The 19,921-nt window shown below is 42.4% G+C and overlaps 1 protein-coding gene across 6 annotated transcripts in view; it reads right to left on the bottom strand.

Annotated features, from left to right (window-relative positions):
- MECOM (MDS1 and EVI1 complex locus) overlaps positions 1 to 19,921 on the bottom strand; it is a 572,118-nt gene that overhangs the window by 334,637 nt on the left and 217,560 nt on the right. The window lies entirely within an intron of this gene.

The following is a 19,921-nucleotide window of genomic DNA, read 5'->3' as shown; positions in this document are numbered from 1 at the left end:
CTCCTGGCAAGGCAGCCTCGGCACCCACTTCCTCCACATCCAGCCCAACGACCCAACAGACAAAAATTTCATCATTCTTACAAGAAGGGACTGGAGAGAGTTCAAAGGACTTATCTGTTACCCAAATAATAATAATAATAATAAATATTTATTTCTTAGCCGCACCCTCTCCCGAAGGACTCGGGGCGGCGTACAATGAAACATATGAAATAAATATGTGGACAAAACAAACATATAACAGAGACATATACCGAGACATACACAAGGATGTTCCAGGCTCTTATGAAAGGACAAGAGGAATTGAAAAAAGAGGTGGCAGACTTTAAAGAACAGCTCAGAGATGTACAGCAGCAAAGAACAGAAAATAAACAGAGAGTTGGTGTGCTGGAGGAGGGCGTGGTTGGGCTGAGGGAGGAGATGAAGGCAACTCAGAAGGGGAATAGAGAATTGGAAAATTTCATGGTAAAGATGGAACTTGAAAGAATGTCCCTTTTTCTCAGATTCCAGAAACTACTGGAGACAGAAGATGAAGATCTTAAGGATACTATGTGTACAATCTTAGCAGAATATATTAAGAGAGATAAAGAACAGTTGCGGTGGGATATGGACCTGGTTTATAGAATCAATTCAGAATATGCCAGAACACATAATGTTCCAAGGGAAGTACACATTAAATTTCTTAGGAAGACCATGAGGGATGAGGTTTTGGGGGCCCAAAGGGGGGACCACTAAAATATAAAGGTAAAGAAATTGCCATTCTTAAACAAATTCCGAAAAAAATAAGAGATAAGAGGAGGAAGTATTCCTCCTTATCAAAGATATTATATAACAAAGGAGTTTGGTTTAGATGGTTATTGCCAGAAGGAATGTTGATCTTCTGGGAGGGAAACAGAATTAGAATCAATACAGTTGTGGAGGTAGAGGCCTTCATGAAAAAACATAGTGCCCTCCTAGAGGACGAAATCATAAGAGGTAGTGAAAAAGGTGACAATACACAAGATATGAGGGAGGGAGGGGCTGTGGCTCCGCCAGAGGACAGGGGGGAGGGAGCAATATTGAAAAGACTCAGGTCACAAAAATAAATGTATTTGAAATATCATTGTAATTGTTGATATATTAGAAAGTGGCAAAAGAGATGATTGAACATATGGTTGATACAATGTATAACAAGATGCTGTTTCTGCTTATCTTTTATCTTTTGTTTTTCTCTCTGTAAAAGTTGTGAGATTTGGAGAGATTTCTACTTTCAGCACGATGTAGCTGCCAAAATTTTTTGTATATCCACCTACCCTTTCCTATAAATGTTGAAAAACCAATAAAATTCTTTTTAAAAAAAAGTCTGCAATCTTATTGAAACTTTTAATTTTCATTTGCATTCCAACACTTTCAATGAGACTTAGGAGGTTTGCAGACGAAGAAGCAGATCGGCTTTCAGTGGTCCTTACTGGTTTGTAATAGAAGAGAAAAAGCATGTACAGGTAGTCCTCGACTTACGACCACAATTGAGGCCAAGATTTCTGTTGCTAAGTGACATATTGTTAAGTGAGTTTTAGTTCCATTTTACAATCCTTCTTGCCCCAGTTAAGTGAATCGCTACAGAAAAGTGGTAAGTTAGTAACCTGGTTGTTAAGTGAATCTGGCTTTCCCATTTGTTTGTCAGTGTATCACGAAAAGTGATCATATGACCTTGAAACATAGCAACAGTCATAAATATGAACGAGTTGCCAAGCATCTGGATTTTGATCACATGATCATGGGAATGCTGCAAATGTCATACCTGTGAAAAATGGTCATAAGTCACATTTTTCAATGCCATTGTAACTTTGAATGGCCATTAAACAAATGGCTGTAAGTGAAAGACTACCTGTATCAAGGACTACCTGTAGTTAGGTAAACCCATATGAAGAAAATTCACTGTATATTGCTCCAAATAAAATAAAAATTGAAAAGAATTAAGGAAAAGGATCGTGGAATGAAACCTCCATCTTTGCCCCTGCAGACTTGGATAAGAGCAGAGAATGTAAAATCATCCAGTTACTGTGAAACATGACTAGTCAGTCATGTTGTCCAGAAGCACAGTTCAACATCTGGATTTCACAGGTTGGCTCCCTGTTACTTAAGTGTCAATTCGGCCATGAATTTTCTCTCCCATGTTCTTGGTTGTGATTCTTTACCTACCGTATTTTTCTGAGTATAAGATGCTCCGAAATATAAGGCGCACTTAGCTTTGGGGGAGGAAAATAAGGGGGAAATATCTGCTCTGCCTCCCAGCAATTTGCCTCCTTGCAACAAACAGCAAACAGTACAGACAATATACACTGTCTGTAGTATTACATTTCAGACTATACTTGTACAGATGCTGTTAAAATTGATATGCTTTCTGGAAGTATAGTTATTCTCTGCTATTTAAAAGAAGATACAATAGCACTGGGCCTCTTCAGATCAAGCATTTATTTTAAAATGATCTTAATTTTGTTAAGCTGTCTAGAACAATAATAAAGCGGTCTTTAAAAAATAAGTCTAATAATTTGAGCATTCTATAGGCATTTATAGTTATTGACGTACCTCCTTGCAGCAAACAGCCTGCTTAGCACAAGGAAAAAAAAATCTGCCTCCCAGCAATTTGCCACGGGGAGCAAACAGCAAGTTTCACTTTCAATTTCCCCGATCATCAGCTGTTTCAGGCTACAGGGATTACTATAGCGTATTGCAGCCTCCGCAAGCCCCCGTTTGCTGCAAGGAGGTAAATTGCTAGGAGGCAGAAGGCAAAGAGTGGGGGCTGGGGGGTGGCTGGGACTACATGCAGTGTATAAGACGCACCCAAATGTTCACCCTTTTTTTAGGGGTGAAAAGGTGCGTCTTATTTTCCAAAAAATACGGTACTTACTTAGAAGTTTACCTACTTTACCTACTTACTTAGACTAACTACTTACTTCTAAGTAAGATGGCTACCTACTGATTTCTAAGTAAGTTCTAGCATAGATATGCTAGAAATAAAGATATGCTAGAAATAAATTCAAAACTGAACGCGCTGAGATTTCACTATTCATGGCAAAAAAGTACAACAGCAGCAACCTATATATTACATATGGTCAGAAATATCTGCATGGACTACCTCATTCATCCAAATGATGATAATAACATTTATTTTTAAATTGAAACAAGCTTGGAGAGCAAACCACTGCCAAAATCTAAGTATTTTTCTATTATTTCATCATTTATTTTGTTTATTTCAAAATACTTGCATGGCTACCTGTCTTCTACATAATCATCTTAGGTGGCTCACAGCAACACTGCATAAAAACAAAAGGTACATATATGCCCATTAAAAACATTTCACAAAAGGCATCATCGTCACGATTGTGATGCTTCTCTACTTCTTTTGTCCATACGGAAGATTACATTGTGATGGGGCAACCCTGCTTTTGTTATTTGCCCTTTCTACAGACATCAGACTGAATGTGGACTTCTGCTAATTACCTCTACATGAAAACAAAATTGAATTTGCTTAGTCCTGCACCTTTACCCTGAGTTTTTGTAATGGGCTATGAGAGTAACCTTGAAGAACAGGAGGAAGAGCTGTAGCCAAGATAAAAGAAATCTGAGTCCAAAATAAAAACGTAATTTGGAAAAACCTCTCAGACTTGACCCTTGGGCTAAAGGCAGAGATGGGGAGGCACATTGATATTTTCAAGATTCTGTTATTGTAACCTTATAATAAAAGAAATTTTAGTATTCACTAATGTAGTATCCAAGCCTGGTCTATCTCAAAGGCTACCTATGTCTCAAACTGGTGCATAATATGAGTGAAACACCAATGCCCAGGTCTGCAGCCCTCATGTCTATCTCCAGGCTCAATCCCTCTCTATGAATTTGATGCAGCAATTAAATCCATGCGAGGGCCAAGATGCAGGACTGGGGTGCCCCTACTGCTATGAAAGGAATGTGCGGATCTGCTCCCATACACACAGACACTAACACAGTGATGGATGTGGACATTTGAAGGGTAACAGGTAATGAGTTTCAAGAGATAAAAAGAAAGCGGGAATGACTTGCCAAGACCAGCAAGTCAATCTAAACTGAGCAGGGGTGGGCTTCAAAAATTTCAGCAATAGGTTCTCTGCCCGGTTGCTAGATGGGTGTGGCCATGGTGGGCATTGTCAGCCTCCTGCACCATGGCAAGTGGGGGGATGTTTTCGCCTATCCCAGGCTCTGGAGGCTTTCTTCAAGCCTCTGGGAGGGTGAAAACTACCTCCCCCGGGCTCCGGAGGCCCTCTGGAGGCTGGAAACGGGCCCGTTTCTCACCTTCCAAAGCTTCTGGGAGGCATGTTTTCCCCCCTCACTGAACCTCTGTGCGGCCCTGCACTCACCTTGCATCCGAAACGGGCTGCGTGGAGACTCCTGGGAGGGGCGGGGTGGGATTGGCCAGGTCAAACAGGGGTGAGATTTGGAGGTTCTCCAAATCGGCCATAACGTTAGCTACGGGTTCTCCCAAACCCACCCCTGACACTGAACCAGTTTTGCTAAGCAAAGTAGTCTGAAGATTGCTGCTGAATAGCCTTAGTATTTTCCACTTTCCCCTGCCTTCCTCCCTCTCCCTCTCTCTCTCTCTTTCTTTATAATTTTATTTCATAACTGTTAGGATAAACAATAACAAAAACCTATCTGGATTTTAAGCTCAGTTGAACATTTGGCTTTTCAAGATTATGAAACGAAGCTTTTGTTAATTCCAATGGCTTAGAGAGAGAAACCTCCAGACCATTATAAGGTATCAAAATACTTCTTAAAATTTAATAATGTCATATTTCATGATGATCCTTACTTTATAATCTCTAACCCAATATTTTGTACTACTTACTAAGGCTACTTATTCTTCAGTGCTGTTTTTGTGTGTGTGTTATTTATTTTAAATGTGAGCTAGACTTTAGTAGATGTGTATTGTGCCTTCTCTGTTATGGTACCATTCAGAAGTTCACATTATCCCAACCACGGGTGGGTTCTGGCAGGCACTACTGCTGGTTTGCTGGTGGGCCCGCTGCGCGCACATGCACAATGCAATACAAATTGTTCTGCAGAAGCAACAAACAAGATAGCGGTGCCGATGGCGCCAACTGGAGAACCAGTTTGGGAGCATGGCAGGCCTGGGTCACTGCTGGTTCCAGCGACCCAGGCTGCCAAACTACTACCGGTTCAGCCCAACCGGTCCGAGATGGTAACAACCCATCCCTGGCCCCAACCCTGTTCTCTTGAAGCAAACTTTGAAGTCTTTTGTTCTGAGCCTGGAATGAGTTGATTTTTGATTTACCACAATTTTACAGATAGTCTTCACTGGGCAACCACAGTTGGGACTAGCAACCCCATCACTAAGTGCTGAGATTGTTAATAGAAAAATCACATAATCACAACAGTTTACAATGTCACTCCTGATCTAGTTGTTAAGCAAGACATCACACAAGCACAACTTGCAATTTTACTTTCCCATTCCCCATTAACTCTGGTTGGAAAGCATGCAAATAATTATCATGTGACCACAAGATACCACAACACTTGTACGTGTGGAGACTTGTGGTAAGGCTGCTTGTTATTGTTGTTTTTACAGTCGTGACTTCAGATTGTGACTAAACAAAGCAATTGGTAAATTAAGGCTGCCTGTATCATTAAGTCTTGCTCCTTGTGGTTTTGTCACTTTTATATGCTTTTCATATAAAACATTTTATATGCTTTTATCTGCTATCTTAATGGGAATTGTATTGGCTGTTTTTAACTGAAATCAGGACTGTAAAACAAATTGAGTGGGTCAGCTCTATAATGTTGATAAACAAACAAATAAACTCTTATTTGTATTTTTTCCCACAAAATCTTTGATCGTCTGAAAAAGATGATAAGAAAAGTTCAAAGTATATGTTCAAAGGGACTATATTCCAGGAAGAGGGGGGAAATTTAATGTTCAAGCTGACAAACACAGATCTATTGCAAAGTGGTGATAGAAGTGCATTATAATTGCAGCAGAGAAAAAGGAATACCGAACTGCCAAAGCACACCAGCCCATAATTTCTTTAGGATCTACATCACAATAAATACCAAACCAGATTTTTCCTATCTTATGTGGCAAGGTCAACTTGCAGTGAAATTTGGATCTGTATTTTTCAATAGGTATAACACTAGTTTTTTTTCATACAATCCAGCTCGCCCTGAAATGATGCTCAGGTGAAGGTAAATAGAAAATGAATTCCTTCTAAGATAGGGGTGTCAAACTCAAGGTCCGGCTGGATCCGGCCTGCGGGGTGCTTAGATCCGGCTGCAGGCCCACCCTGGAAACAGCAAAGGACTGGCCTGCGGTGCTTCTGCCAGCCAAAAATGAAGCTCAGGAGGGCACTGTGATCTGCCTGAGCTCTGTTTTCGCTGGCAGGGAGCTGCAGGAGGCCATTGCAGCCTAAAACAGAACCTTGACGAGTGATATCAAGCTGGCCATACCCACTCTGACCATGGCCCCTAGCCCCCCCCTTCACAAGGTCAAACACAACCCTAATGTGGCCCTCAACGAAATTGAGTTTGCCACCCCTGCTGTAAGAGGACCACAGACATCAAAGGAATTCATTTTATGATTAATCCAGCGAGTGTGAAAGGAATTTGGGAGTGTAACACACTGGATTATTTCAAAGAAGCAGATTCATCCAAAGACAAAATTGAAATTGGCTTGCAAGGTATTATGTGGAAATGGTACATTACTGGAAATTATACCCAAGGGTGAATATGCACTATTCAAATATTAAAGCAATCCATTTCAGCAGCCCTCCCCACATACACACAGCTATTGAATCAATAAGAATTAATCTTATTATTGAGTTCCTACTCTCGCCTTATCAGGTAAGTGGCAAGATCACTTTGGCCGATCTCAAAACGCTAAGCAAAGTCCAACCTGATTAATACTTGGATGAGAGATGATCAGGAAATACCAAGGCAATAAGCTAAGCCGAATAGTTGGGAAAAACATCCAGGAAAAGGCAGCAAACAAACTACTTCTGAATTACTGCCAAATAACAATGGATGTGTCCAGGAAGTCATCAGAAGTCAAGTTCCACTTTAAGGAAAGGTCATCTTTTACTCTTGCTTAGAAAAAAAAATGCTCAAACCTTTAACATTTTCCTCTTGCAGCTTGGCTTTAGCAAGCATAGGGCTTCTATGGAAAGTGACATCGTTAACCCTTATAGAAACCCCGTGAAGTAGATGAGGTAAGGAGATAGTGATTAACCCAAAACTATCTAATGAATGTCATGCTAGAAGAAGAAGGGTTTGGGTTGAAATTTCCAATCCAAGCTCGACACTCAATCAGTTACACCTTTTCGAGCACTGAATATATCCTTTACATTTTCTACTTAGATGCCTGGAGCACTGTTCTCCTATAACAGTTGCCAGTTTTCTACATGTAGATGTAACTATTGCCTTTGGCATGGAACCTTCACAGCAGACTTTGAACAAGCTTTCTATAATTAACAGACATTTTAATATAATGCTACAACAGAAGCGTGTTAAGGAAAGCATTATCAGAGAAACAATGCTAATTGAAGGTCATACTAATAATAAAAAAACACACACACACACACACACACACACAAAACAAGTTTAGGAATAAAAGGGATCTGGTGGAAATGAAGCGTGTGATAGCAAATAGGAACTCTGTTCACTTGCCGTCATGCACTGCAGCTATTAAGCCTTAAGGTCTTAAAGGTATGAAGCAATGCATATGATAAATTCTTCCCAAACATCCCAGCCATAACATAGTTCTTGCTGATTGCTCATTTACCCATAATGCATGCTGTCATAGCAAAGCCTGACAAATGACAGAAAGCTCAGGTTATTTTTTACACTGACTGCCGAGCCCCTCACCTCAGATTATTCATTTATTAGGGCAATCACAGAGGCCCGAGTACTTAATATTGTTTTCACCAAATATGAAAATGATCTACTTTCCTATTCTTTAGTTTCTCCTAGGGCAAGCCATTTATCATCAGCTCAGGATAAATGACTGCTTCATTATAGGTATAATTTATGAGATGTTAGAACTAAAGAGCCACACCTAAAGACTTAAGGCTCTAATATGGATTAGAATACAATAATCAATCAATCCAATACATATTTTGTTGGATTGTTTTTATTTTCAAATAGCTGGAGACCTTTTCCCCTTCCTTCCTTCCTTCCTTCCTTCCTTCCTTCCTTCCTTCCTTCATTCCTTCTTTCCTTCCTTCTTTCCTTCCTTCTTTCTATCCATCCATCCATCTCACGCCAAATGTTCCGCAAAATATCAGGAAAATGATTATGAATAAATATTGCACCTATGAATATTGAACCTTTATATAGGCTAAATACATATATAAAGTGATTAGTGGTAGTCCAAGCTCTTAGAACAACTTGCTACAGTTAACATTCTTCCAAAATATTTTGCACAGAAGATATCATGGCAGTTTATGTTCATGGAGACTTTAATGGCAAGAAATCAGCTCAAGACCAACATTTTACTGGAGAATTTTACAACTGTGCTTTAATGTTATATTTCATTCTGAACGTAATAGCCAAATAATCTTACACCAATCCACTTTGAGGTTTCATATTGTAATGCTTCTTTTCTTTTTTCTCAATACTTTAAGGTATCTAAACATGAAAGTATTCCTAACTGTATGAATAGTACCAATATCACTATACCAAAACAATGCGATCTATCTATATAAAAATAGCTGTGTGTGTGTGTGTGTGTCTGTGTGTGTTCCATAACTCTGGGCACCTGCCAACTTGGTACACAGATGACTTACTCTCTGGAGAAAAATACTGTGGAGGTAAGACATCCCTAGCACCCCTTGAGGTGTGGTTTTTGTTAAGATACAGCCTGTTTTGCCTTAAAATGGCTTCTACAGTATAGCGCAGTAGAGTTGCCATGGTAACGGCTTCACGGTACTCCACAAGGGGCCTCCCTCTGGTAAGGGGGAAAATCCAACATTAGAAATTATGTTTGGTCCGGACATTTTTCCCCTATAAAAAAATACCTGGGTGACGCCGGGTTAGTGTATTATAAGCTTTACAACAGCATAATTAGAACAATACTTTTTTTAAAAAGAACCTGGCATGACTGAATGATCGCAATAAAATTAAGAACTATTAGTACTGAATGGAAGTCCATAGTACTCCTATGGACCCAGCTTGAATTTTTCAGAAGATTGGAAAAGTATAAATGGATAAATCATTGACATTCATCTCCTACTAGGGACTCAGTTTTCCACACGTACTTTGAGACAATCTTTCTTAACCCTCAGTCCCCCTACCTATGCCAGTTTCAGTTTCCAGAATTAATTACATCTTAAAAGCGTTCAAGTGCACATGCTAGTCTGTAGATTTGATTTTTTGTATTGATGTTGCTCCCTCCCCCCCCCATATTGTCTTTTGGGGGAAGGGTATTTGATGTCTGCCACTCACAGTCACAATTAGGCAAGCTGGGAAGCTAAATAAGTAAATAAATACACTAAGACACACTGCCACCATTATTTAGTCACAACATACATCAATAAGGGAAAATTCAAGCATCAATCTTATGTGCCCCAAAGTGTGTGTGTGTGTGTGTGTGTGTGTGTAGGAATATATATGTATATGTATGTGTGTGTATGTACACACACACAACGCACACACACACACACACACACACACACAAACACAAACACACACTCATGCCATTTAATGTATGTCTCAGCAAAAGCCAAACTTTCAAGATAGGCTGGGTTAGGAGATATCCACAAGATAACACTTGAGCTCTACTTTATTGATGTAGGCTATAGGAGTTCTCAACTTACAACCACAATTGGGATTGGAAGTTCTGTCGCTGAGCAAGACAGTTGTTAAGTGAGTTACTTCTGATTTTACAACCTTCTTTGTTCTGGTTGTCAAGTGAATCACCCTAGTTCAGGGGTGTCCAAACTTGGGAACTTTAATAATAATAATAATAATAATAATTTGGATTTATTAGCTGCTCCCTTTCCAAGTAGGACTCGGGGCGGCGTACAATGGAGCATAAAACATAGAAGATATATAACAGCACATAAACGTACATAAATACAAAACACACATACACGGAGGAGGTAACAAATTTCATCATTTAGACAGTTAAAAATCAGCATTAAAATACCCCAATTGTAAAAACCCAATATGCAATTAAGAATTAATATTTAAAGACAATTTAAAAAACAGTTAGGAGGAATAAGAGAAATTACGATTGAGCCAGGCCAGATAATTGAAAGAGGTGGTCTTCAGCTGTACACGGAAGGAGCGGAGATCGGAAGTAATCCTGATGTCACGGGGGAGGTCATTCCACAGGGCTGGGCCCATCACAGAGAAGGCTCTGCTCCTGGGTGTCGCCCCCCGGCACTGTTTGGCGGACGGCACCCGGAGAAGTCCCTCTCTGTGTGAGCGAATTGGTCGTAGGGATGTGTGGGGCAGGATGCGATCCTGCATATAACTAGGCCCTGTGCCATGAAGCGCTTTAAAGATCATAATCAAAACCTTGAAACGCACTCGGTAGACCACAGGAAGCCAGTGCAGCTCGCGCAGGAGAGGTGTTACAGGGGAGTATCTAGTCCTCCCCATAATCACCCGCGCAGCCGCATTCTGGACCAACTGTAGTCTCCGAGTGCATCTCAAGGGAAGCCCCATGTAGAGAGCATTGCAGTAATCCAGGCGAGACGTCACTAGCGGATGGGTGACTGTGCGTAGGGCATCCCGGTCCAATAAGGGGCGCAATTGGCGCATCAGGCGAACCTGATGGAACGCCCCCCTTGCCACGGCTGTTACATGATCATCCATGGACAGCCGGGCATCCAGGAGGACGCCCAAATTGCGCACCTGTTCCATGGGGGCTAGTTGGACGCCCCCGATGGCCAGAGATGGAAGCACCTGGTTGAACCGGGAGGCCGGAAGCCACAGCCACTCCGTCTTGGAAGGGTTGAGTTTTAGTCGGTTGCCATCCATCCAGACCCGTACGGCCTCCAGACACCGGGACATCATTTCGACGGCCTCATTGGGGTGGTTCGGGGTGGAAATGTATAGCTGAGTATCATCAGCATATAGATGATATCCCACCCCAAAACCACGGATGATCTCGCCCAGCGGTTTCATATATGTGTTGAACAGGAGAGGCGAGAGCACCGATCCCTGTGGCACTCCACATGTGAGTGGCCTCCGGGTCGAACTCTGCTCCCCTGCCAACACACGTTGCGTCCGATCAGAGAGGTAGGAGCCAAACCACCGTAAAACGGTGCCCCTGACTCCTAGCCCCTCTAGCCGGTGCAACAGGATACCATGGTCGATGGTATCGAACGCCGCCGAGAGATCTAATAGGACCAGGATAGAGGAACAACCCCTATCTCTGGCCCTCCAGAGATCATCAACCAATGCGACCAAGGCCGTCTCCGTGCTGTGCCCGGGTCGGAAGCCGGACTGGCGCGGGTCTAGATAATCATTTTCCTCCAGGTGACGTGGGAACTGCTGTACCACCACACTCTCTACAACCTTCGCTAAAAAAGGAAGGTTGGAGACTGGACGATAATTGACTAGGTCCATTGGGTCCAGGGAAGGCTTCTTGAGCAGGGGCCTCACCACCGCCTCTTTCAAGGCGGCCGGTAGAGACCCCTCACCCAGCGAGGCGTTCACCAGGCCAAGGAGCCAGTCGCGCGTAACCTCCCAGGATGCCAGTACAAGCCAGGAGGGACACGGGTCCAATAAACATGTGGTGGGTCGCAGACGTCCACGCAACCTGTCCAAATCCTCGATGGCAACCGAGTCAAACTCCTCCCAAAGCGGTCCCTCAAGACTCGCCACGGGCGTCTCTACTGAACCACTGAAAGGGGCCCATCCCATCCGGATTTGAGCGACTTTGTCCTGTAGATATTTCCCAAACTCTTCTGCTCTGCCCTGTAGTGGGGCTTCCCGTGGTCTCTCAAACAAGAGAGAGCGGGTCACCCGAAACAGGGCGGCAGGGCGGTTATCTGCAGACGCAATAAGAGCGGCACAATGTTGACGTTTGGCCGCTCTTAATGCCACAAGGTACGTCTTCAAATAGGCTCGTGCCTGTGCTCGGTCAAATTCGGAACGGGAGGATCTCCAACGACTCTCTAGGCGTCTCTTGTGGCGTTTCATCACCCTTAGCTCCTCGGTAAACCAAGGTGCCAGGGTGGTTCGTCGCCGCAGGAGAGGCCGCAAAGGCGCCACCCGGTCTAGGGCCCCGGTAGTCGCACTATTCCATGCGACTCACCTATTTCAATCAGCTGGCCTGGCACTTTCTTAGTTTTACCTCCCGGGATTTATTTATTTTAATTGGGTTTGGGGTTTTATAGGCTTTTAACGTATTATATTTATTATTCTATTACAGTCTCACAACCTCCTTCACCAGTATTAATTTAATTGTTTATGTATATATTTTACAACGTATTTTAGTGACTGTACACCGCCCCGAGTCCTCTCCGGGAGAGGGGGCGGTCTATAAGTGTGAATAATAAATAAATAAATAATAAATAAAAATAAAGTCTACCAGGTCCTCCACTCGGGGGCGGGTCAGGTCCACAGGAGGTGGCCCAAGTTCCGTCTGGAACCTATCCGGTTCCATCAGGCGCTTGGGGCGGAACCATCTAATACCTTCCAGTTCCGCCTCCTCGCGGCGGGGGGTAGCACCAGGGAAGTCCAGCCGGAGAAGTGAGTGATCCGACCATGACAGGGGAATAATGTCTAGATCCCCTATTCCCAGATCACTCGTCCACTGGCCAGAGACGAAAACAAGGTCCAGGGTGTGGCCTCCCTCGTGAGTAGGGCCCTGAATTAACTGGGTCAGGTCCATGGCTGTCATGGAAGCCATGAACTCCCGAACCCCCTCAGACGCTTCTCCCATCGACGGCAGATTAAAATCCCCCATCACTAAAAGTTTGGGGGTCTCAACCGCCACCGATGAGATCAGCTCAAGGAGTTCGGGCAGGGCCGCTGAAGTATAGCGAGGAGCCAGGTATACTATCAGCAGGCCCAACTGCCTCCCTGGGCCCCATCTCACGACGAGGGACTCACACCCGGATGTCTGCGGCACGGTGAACTCTCTCGGCTCTAAGTCTTCCCGGATAATCACTGCTACCCCGCCGCCCCTTCCCTGGGCCCGAGGCTGGTGAAATGCTCGATAACCTGGCGGGCACATTTCCACAAGGGGTAGACCTCCCTCGTGGCCCAACCAGGTCTCGGTTATTCCGGCGAGGTCCGGCTCCCCCTCCAAAATTAGATCGTGGATGAGGGGGGCCTTATTAACAACGGACCTCGCGTTGCATAACAGCAGTCTCAGGCCTTGGGTCTGTAGATCCTGACCACCTAGTATGCAGGGGTTGGTACAAACGACCGGGAATGACCAAAAACCCCGGTCTCCCAACCGACTACGCGCTCTTAAACTGTCCTCGCACCTGCCCCTCCCCACGACCGTTGGTATTAAGGAGCCCTGCACAGGAATGCTATCTTCCCTCTCCTCCCCAGCTGGCTGGGGAAGCATGGCTGGCTGGGGAATTCTGGGAGTTGAAGTCCACAAGTCTTAAAGTTCCCAAGTTTGGACACCCCTGCCCTAGTTGATAAGCAAATCACAGAGGCATTAAGTGAATCGGCCTTCCCCCATTGACTTTGCTTGTCAGAAGACAGGAAGGTCTTAAATGGAAATGACATGACCCCAAGAGACTGCAACTGTCATAACTACATGCAATTTGCCTAGTGCCCAGATTGGATCACGTGACCACTGGGGTGCTGTAACATTTGTAAGTGTGAGCACCAGTCATAAGTCCCTTTTTTCAGTGTGATCGTAACTTCAGAAGTTACTAAATGAACAATTATGTCACTAAATGAACATGTTGTAAACTGAGGACTACCTGTATAGTGAATAAATCCTGAAGATGTTGGATAACCCTTGTCTGAAATGGTGTAGGATTTCCTGTCTAGGCAGGGGTTTGGACGAGAAGACCTCCAAGTTCCCTTCCAACTCTCTTACTCTATTCTATTTTCATTAAAATAAATTTTAAAATTTCTCTTTTTCTGGTCTACTGGCAAATGACCAACACAAGGGACAATTGTCTTGTCCAAGTATCTTTTCTGGAAAGGATAGTATATATGCTGCGTTTTTTTTTTTAATCTGTGTGTGATGAAGTTGACGAGGGGGAACCCTCTAGAACAGGGCTAATGTCCTGTGTACGGGCCGGATATGTCACACGCTGGCCATGCCCATACCTGGTTTAGTGAAGGGGAGGAAAAGTCATGTGACACCACCATAACAACATGAGTTTGACACCTCTGGTCTAGAATTTGGGATTCTGGATCTGTGCTGGGCATTTTGACCACAATGGCACTCCTAACCAGAAAAAAAGGTGACTGGAAATTGCACAGCTTTATCATATTTGCAGGTATGTGCCTGATATAAATAAGAAGATTCAACAAATGGTGACTTGGTAACTACTGTAGAGAGGTAGAAACATAACTTAAAGCATAGAACAAGAGTTCGGCTAATAAAATCAAGCTGGCATTTAAGCTTTTGGGGATGTAGGAGCATAATAATTTTAAAAAGCTAGGATTTTTAAACCCTCCCTAAGATTTTACAATACCTTGTAACAACGTAGCAACATCCTTTGGACATATTGTTGGATAAACTCCTATTCAAAATAGCATTTTGCTCTTTAGACAATGTGTCTGGTTTGTATCTTCATTGTATATTTACCTACCCCAAGCCAATGCAAACATTATTGTTAAGTTCTGAGTCATGTATAAAAGCACTTGCCTAAGCATGCTTAAACACTTAAGCCTGATACTTTTCACACAGCTGGTCTGGAAGTTCTTTCTGTCTTTCTTTCTTTCTTTCTTTCTTTCTTTCTTTCTTTCTTTCTTCCTTCCTTCCTTCCTTCCTTCCTTCCCTTCCTTCTTTTCTTTCTTTCTTTTTATTTCATTCTCCTTACCTCTTTCCTTTCCTTCCTTCCTTCTTTTTCTTCTCTTCCTTCTTCCTTCCTTTCCACCCTTCTCTCTCTCCCTCCTTTCCTTCCTCCCCCCTTCTCTTTCTTTTTTTCCTTCCTTCTCTTCCTTCCCCTCCTCCCCCTCTCTCCCCTTTCCCTCTCCTTCTCTCTCTCTCTTTCCCTCTCTCATAAAACTAGGCTGAGGATTAAAGGATAAATATTGGATATAACAGCAAGTGCTGAGTCTAGAGCCCTTAGAAATTCTACCTGCCTTCCTAATGCCACAGCAGCCAACAGGTGAGACAAATGGTCCCCTGTAGCCATCAGGCAAGTCTTGAGTGATACCTCCAACAAAACCCAGTGTCTCAAAATCACTGGGCCTTGAAATTAACATCCCAAAGGGGAGGGGAAAACACTATTTTCCCCTTTCTCTTTTTTCAATGATAGCAAGCCTTCTTCTTCAACACAAGGGAAAATGACAGCCAGGATGTAAAGAAAGAAGGAACAGGGTGCTCTGGGGACAAAATGTTTATTTTCATCTATCGGGACCTACCAATCCATGCTGCCATTTTAAAAAAGCACATTCCACACAAGTTAATTTTTATATACTGGCATGCTCGCAAGACTAATCTGACAAATGTCCAGGAGGTGAGTCACTTTTTTGCAGTTCACAGTAATTTTTAAACTTCCATCCCCAACATAAAATCAAATATAGATAGATACTAGAGCAGGGAAAATAAACTAAGTCGTGAAAATATGAGAATGGAAGTATAACTGAATTTAAAATCTAGCTGGATTTTTCACTTTGCTTTCTAACTGAGAGACATTGGTACAATTAAAAGAAGACTGTGGATTTACTGGCCTTATAAGAGGGTTCTTTGGGTGATGAATTGATTAGTTCCAAAACTTGTAAGCTATTCTGTGTGAAGAGGTGTCTGCTACACATTTTGTGGGGAAAATCCCTGAATCTGAATTTGATAGCACCATTCATTCCAATCTGTTTCCATGTCTTAGTAGCACAGGATCCCAGTAGGGATATCCAAACAAAAGCATCCCAACCTTCACTATGTTCTGACGTTCCATTTATCTAAATCAAATCAATGCAACATAGTATTGTTTATATGCATTAGGACCACTCTGAAAATTTCCATCCAGGGTGCGTATCTGGATTTGAGTGTAGGTAAGGCAACTTTAGTGCTGGAGAAGACTCATGCAAGTCCCATGGACTGCAAGGCAACCAAACGGTCAGTCCTAGAGGAGATCAACCCTGACTGCTCTTTAGAAGGCAAGATCCTGAAGATGAAACCTAAATACTTTGGCCAGCTAATGAGAAGAAAAGACTCACTGGAAAAGAGCCTAATGCTGGGAACGATTGAGGGCAAAAGAAGACATAGAATGAGTTGGCTGGATGGAGTCACCGAAGCAGTAGGCATGAGCTTAAAGGGACTCCAGAGGATGGTAGAGGACAGGAAGGCCTGGAGGAATGTTGTCCATGGGGTCGCGATGGGTCAGACACGACTTCACAACTAACAACAACAACAAAGGCAATGTTACATTCATATCCAGACTTTCTTCAACAACAACAACCTTGTCAGGTGTGTTTGACTAAGAGCGTGATTGTCCCCAAGTTACCCAGAGATCTTTCATGAGAATGAACTTAAATTTAGGTCACCTTAATTAAACATCTTAACCATGCATGGTTCATTCCTTTCAAACATTTGATGATTCTTTCTTTCTTCTTAAAAGGTCCTGGAAGCTTTTGTTTTATTTTGTAATCATTCTTGAAATCAAACATTATGTGTGCTTTAACCTCAAGGCTGCAACAAAGATAAAAACAATCTGAACCCCAGAGTTATGTTGGGCATGAACTATTTAAACTCTTATTATTCTCTTGGAAATTATACATGGAATTACACACATACAAAGTCACAAAGTGACATACTTATGTCTAACAAACTGGGTTCATACCCTCTTGAAGCAACAATAAAGGCACTTCAGATTTATTTTGAGTTGTGAACAACTAGGCGGTACATTTGATCATGTTTGATGGATGTGTAACAAAGCTAGAAAATTCTGGATTCAAATGCATACACTACTTCAGAAGATTTTAATGGTTTTCTTTAATGGTTTTTCTCTGAGGATTGATTTATGGACAGAGACTTTGAAAAACGTTATAGAACTTCATTTTTTTACATGATAACTGTAGAAAGATTATTGTATGCCCCAAAATTTGAAAACAAATGGCATTATCCACAATGGAAGAATGGTTGATGAAATTAATGGAACTTGTTGAGATGACTAAATAGACTTTTTTAACAGAAAAAAGACAAATCTACATTGATTGCTGACTGGAAACTCCTTATGGATTTTTGTGTGAAACAAAAAATAAACTTACGATTTATGGTTTGATGATTAGAGAAGTGATTAGATTATAGAAAGAAGTGAGTCATGTTGTAACTATAAAGTAAGAGGTAAATTTATAGTTCTACTTATATCTGCTATAAAGATTTTGTATCTTTTGTCTTTCTTTTCTATTTTTTTCTTCCACTTTCAGTTTTCTGTTATATTTATTTTTCTTTTCTTATGCATTCTTTTTTCTTTTCCTTTTTTAAAAATATCTTTATATATAATTTAAGAGAGATCCAGTTTGGTCTAGTGGTTAAGGCACCAGACTAGAATGCTAGAGATTGTGAGTTCAAGTCCCACTTTAATCATGAAAGCTAGATGGGTGACTTTGGGCCAATCACTCACTCTCAAATAAACCCACCTCACTGGGTTGTGGTTGTTGGGAGAGGAAGGTATGTTTGCTGACTTAAATTGTAAAAATAATAAAGGTGGGATACAAATACACATAAAGGTAAAGGTTCTGCTAGCACATATGTGCTAGTCGTTCCTGGTTCTAGGGGGCAGTGTTCATCTCCGTTTCAAAGCTAAAGAGCCAGCGCTGTCCAAAGACGTCTCCGTAGTCATGTGGCTGGCATGACTAAATGCCAAAGGTGCATGGAACGCTGTTACCTTCCCACCAAAGGTGGTTCCTATTTTTCTACTTGCATTTTTACATTCTTTCAAACTGCTAGTTCGGCAGAAGCTGGAACAAGTAACGGGAGTTCATTCCATTACGCAGCGCTAGGGATTTGAACCGCCAAACTGCCGACTTTTCTGATCAACAAGCTCAGCGTCTTAGCCACTGAGTCACTGCGTCCACAAATACACATTCACACACACACACTTATAAATATATATGAGTTTCAAAGTATGTAAATGTATAGTCCAATATAATAAAGGATTGCAATAGTAAGGATGGAGCTACTTGTAGGGATTCCCAATATTATCCTTAAAATCACATAGGACAAACAGAAAGTCTTGTACCTACTATTTGCTGGGTTGACAATACTGAAGGGTCTAATGCCCAGAGGAAAAATATTAAATGATGGATAATGTGAAAAATTACTGCCACTCAAAATAGACAGTCCTGAGGTAGGTGAACCAAGAGTGAGCTGCTCCAGGTTCTCCAAGGTTTGGCCGATTCTCTAATGAAGATTCTGCATGGTTTGGTGAACTCCCAAATCACCTGGCTGGCCAACCCGCCCCACCCCGCCCCACCCCTCCCAGGGGTCTCCACGCAGCCTATTTTGGATGCCAGGTAAATACAGGGCCCGCGTGGAGGCTTGGGGAGGGCAAAAAAGGGGCCTCTCAAAGGCTCCAGAAGGTCATAAATGGGCTCGTTTCCAGCCTCCAGGGAGCCTCCAGAGCCCGGGGGAAGCCGTTTTTGCCCTCCCAGAGGCTGGAGGAAAACCTCTGGAGCCCGAGGAGGGCAAAAATGCCTCCCACTGTGGTCAGGAGGCTGACTAGGCCACACCCACTCATGGCTATGCGCATCCAGCAACCTGGCAGAGAAGCCATTGCTAAACTTTTTGAAGCCCACCTCTGAGGTGGACAAATAGTGTGATTTGATGGACTGCATCTTCTTCTGGCACATTAAAACAATACCGCACATAAGGGTACAGAAGGAGAAAGAAACATACCAGGAAGACAAATCTAGAGATGGAAGAATTAGCATTTGGGAAAGAAAGTTGAAAAAAAAAAGTGGTCCAGAAGAAGAGAACAAGATGAAAGCCTAAAAATAAGCAAAAACTTTGTAAGGTCAGGAAGAAAAGAGAGACAAACACAGACAGGAACTTCAGAGGTAATGAAGGCCAAAAGGCATATATTTATTTGCAATAACTAGCCAGGAATGGTCTCTGGCAAGAAGTAATATTCATTACAATAAAAGATATTTTAAAGTTATTTTAAACGCCATGAATTGAAGACACTGTGTACTAAGTGCATGGACTCAATACTCCTCAGGAAGGATGAGATTTTCTTTTAACTTTCCTCCCCCCAGTATTACATCCTCTTGCAGAGTCAAAAATAAACCAAGTTATTGCTCCAAAATATTCTCTTTCTCAGGACAAGCACATCTTTCCAGCTCAAACTCAATGCCAAGTTAAATTTAAGGTCACCCTTAAGAATGGGAGGCTGGCAGTACAAATATAGACATGCCATTCTTCTGACATTCCCAGGAAGAAATTCCAAGCCAAGAGAGTCATTTGATTCTCTAGAAGAAGAGGACATTCTATTACGGTGAACATCAATCTGTATCTTTGGCTCACTGTTGCTGGATTCAGCATCAGTTCAAAAGTACAGGACTTCTAGAGAGCTGCCTTCATTTCAGAGCAAGGTATTCTAGCCAGCCCACCATTCAGAATCCCAGAATCGGTGACATTCTTGTGCAATTTGAGGTGCTTGCACAACAAATCCATTCATCTCAAAGAATTTTGTGTCAAACTTTAGAATTGTCCACACTGTTTAGCAAGGTTTGTCCTCACTGGGGGGCCAAATCTTTTGTTTTTCCCATGTCTTTTTACTTGTAAATCTTCTCAACCCTTTTC

Source organism: Natrix helvetica, assembly GCF_964273705.1.
Source record: "Natrix helvetica genome assembly, chromosome: 5".
Classification (NCBI taxonomy): domain Eukaryota; kingdom Metazoa; phylum Chordata; class Lepidosauria; order Squamata; family Natricidae; genus Natrix; species Natrix helvetica.
Note: the sequence above shows the minus strand (reverse complement) of the source record. Positions and strands in the feature narration are given on the sequence as shown.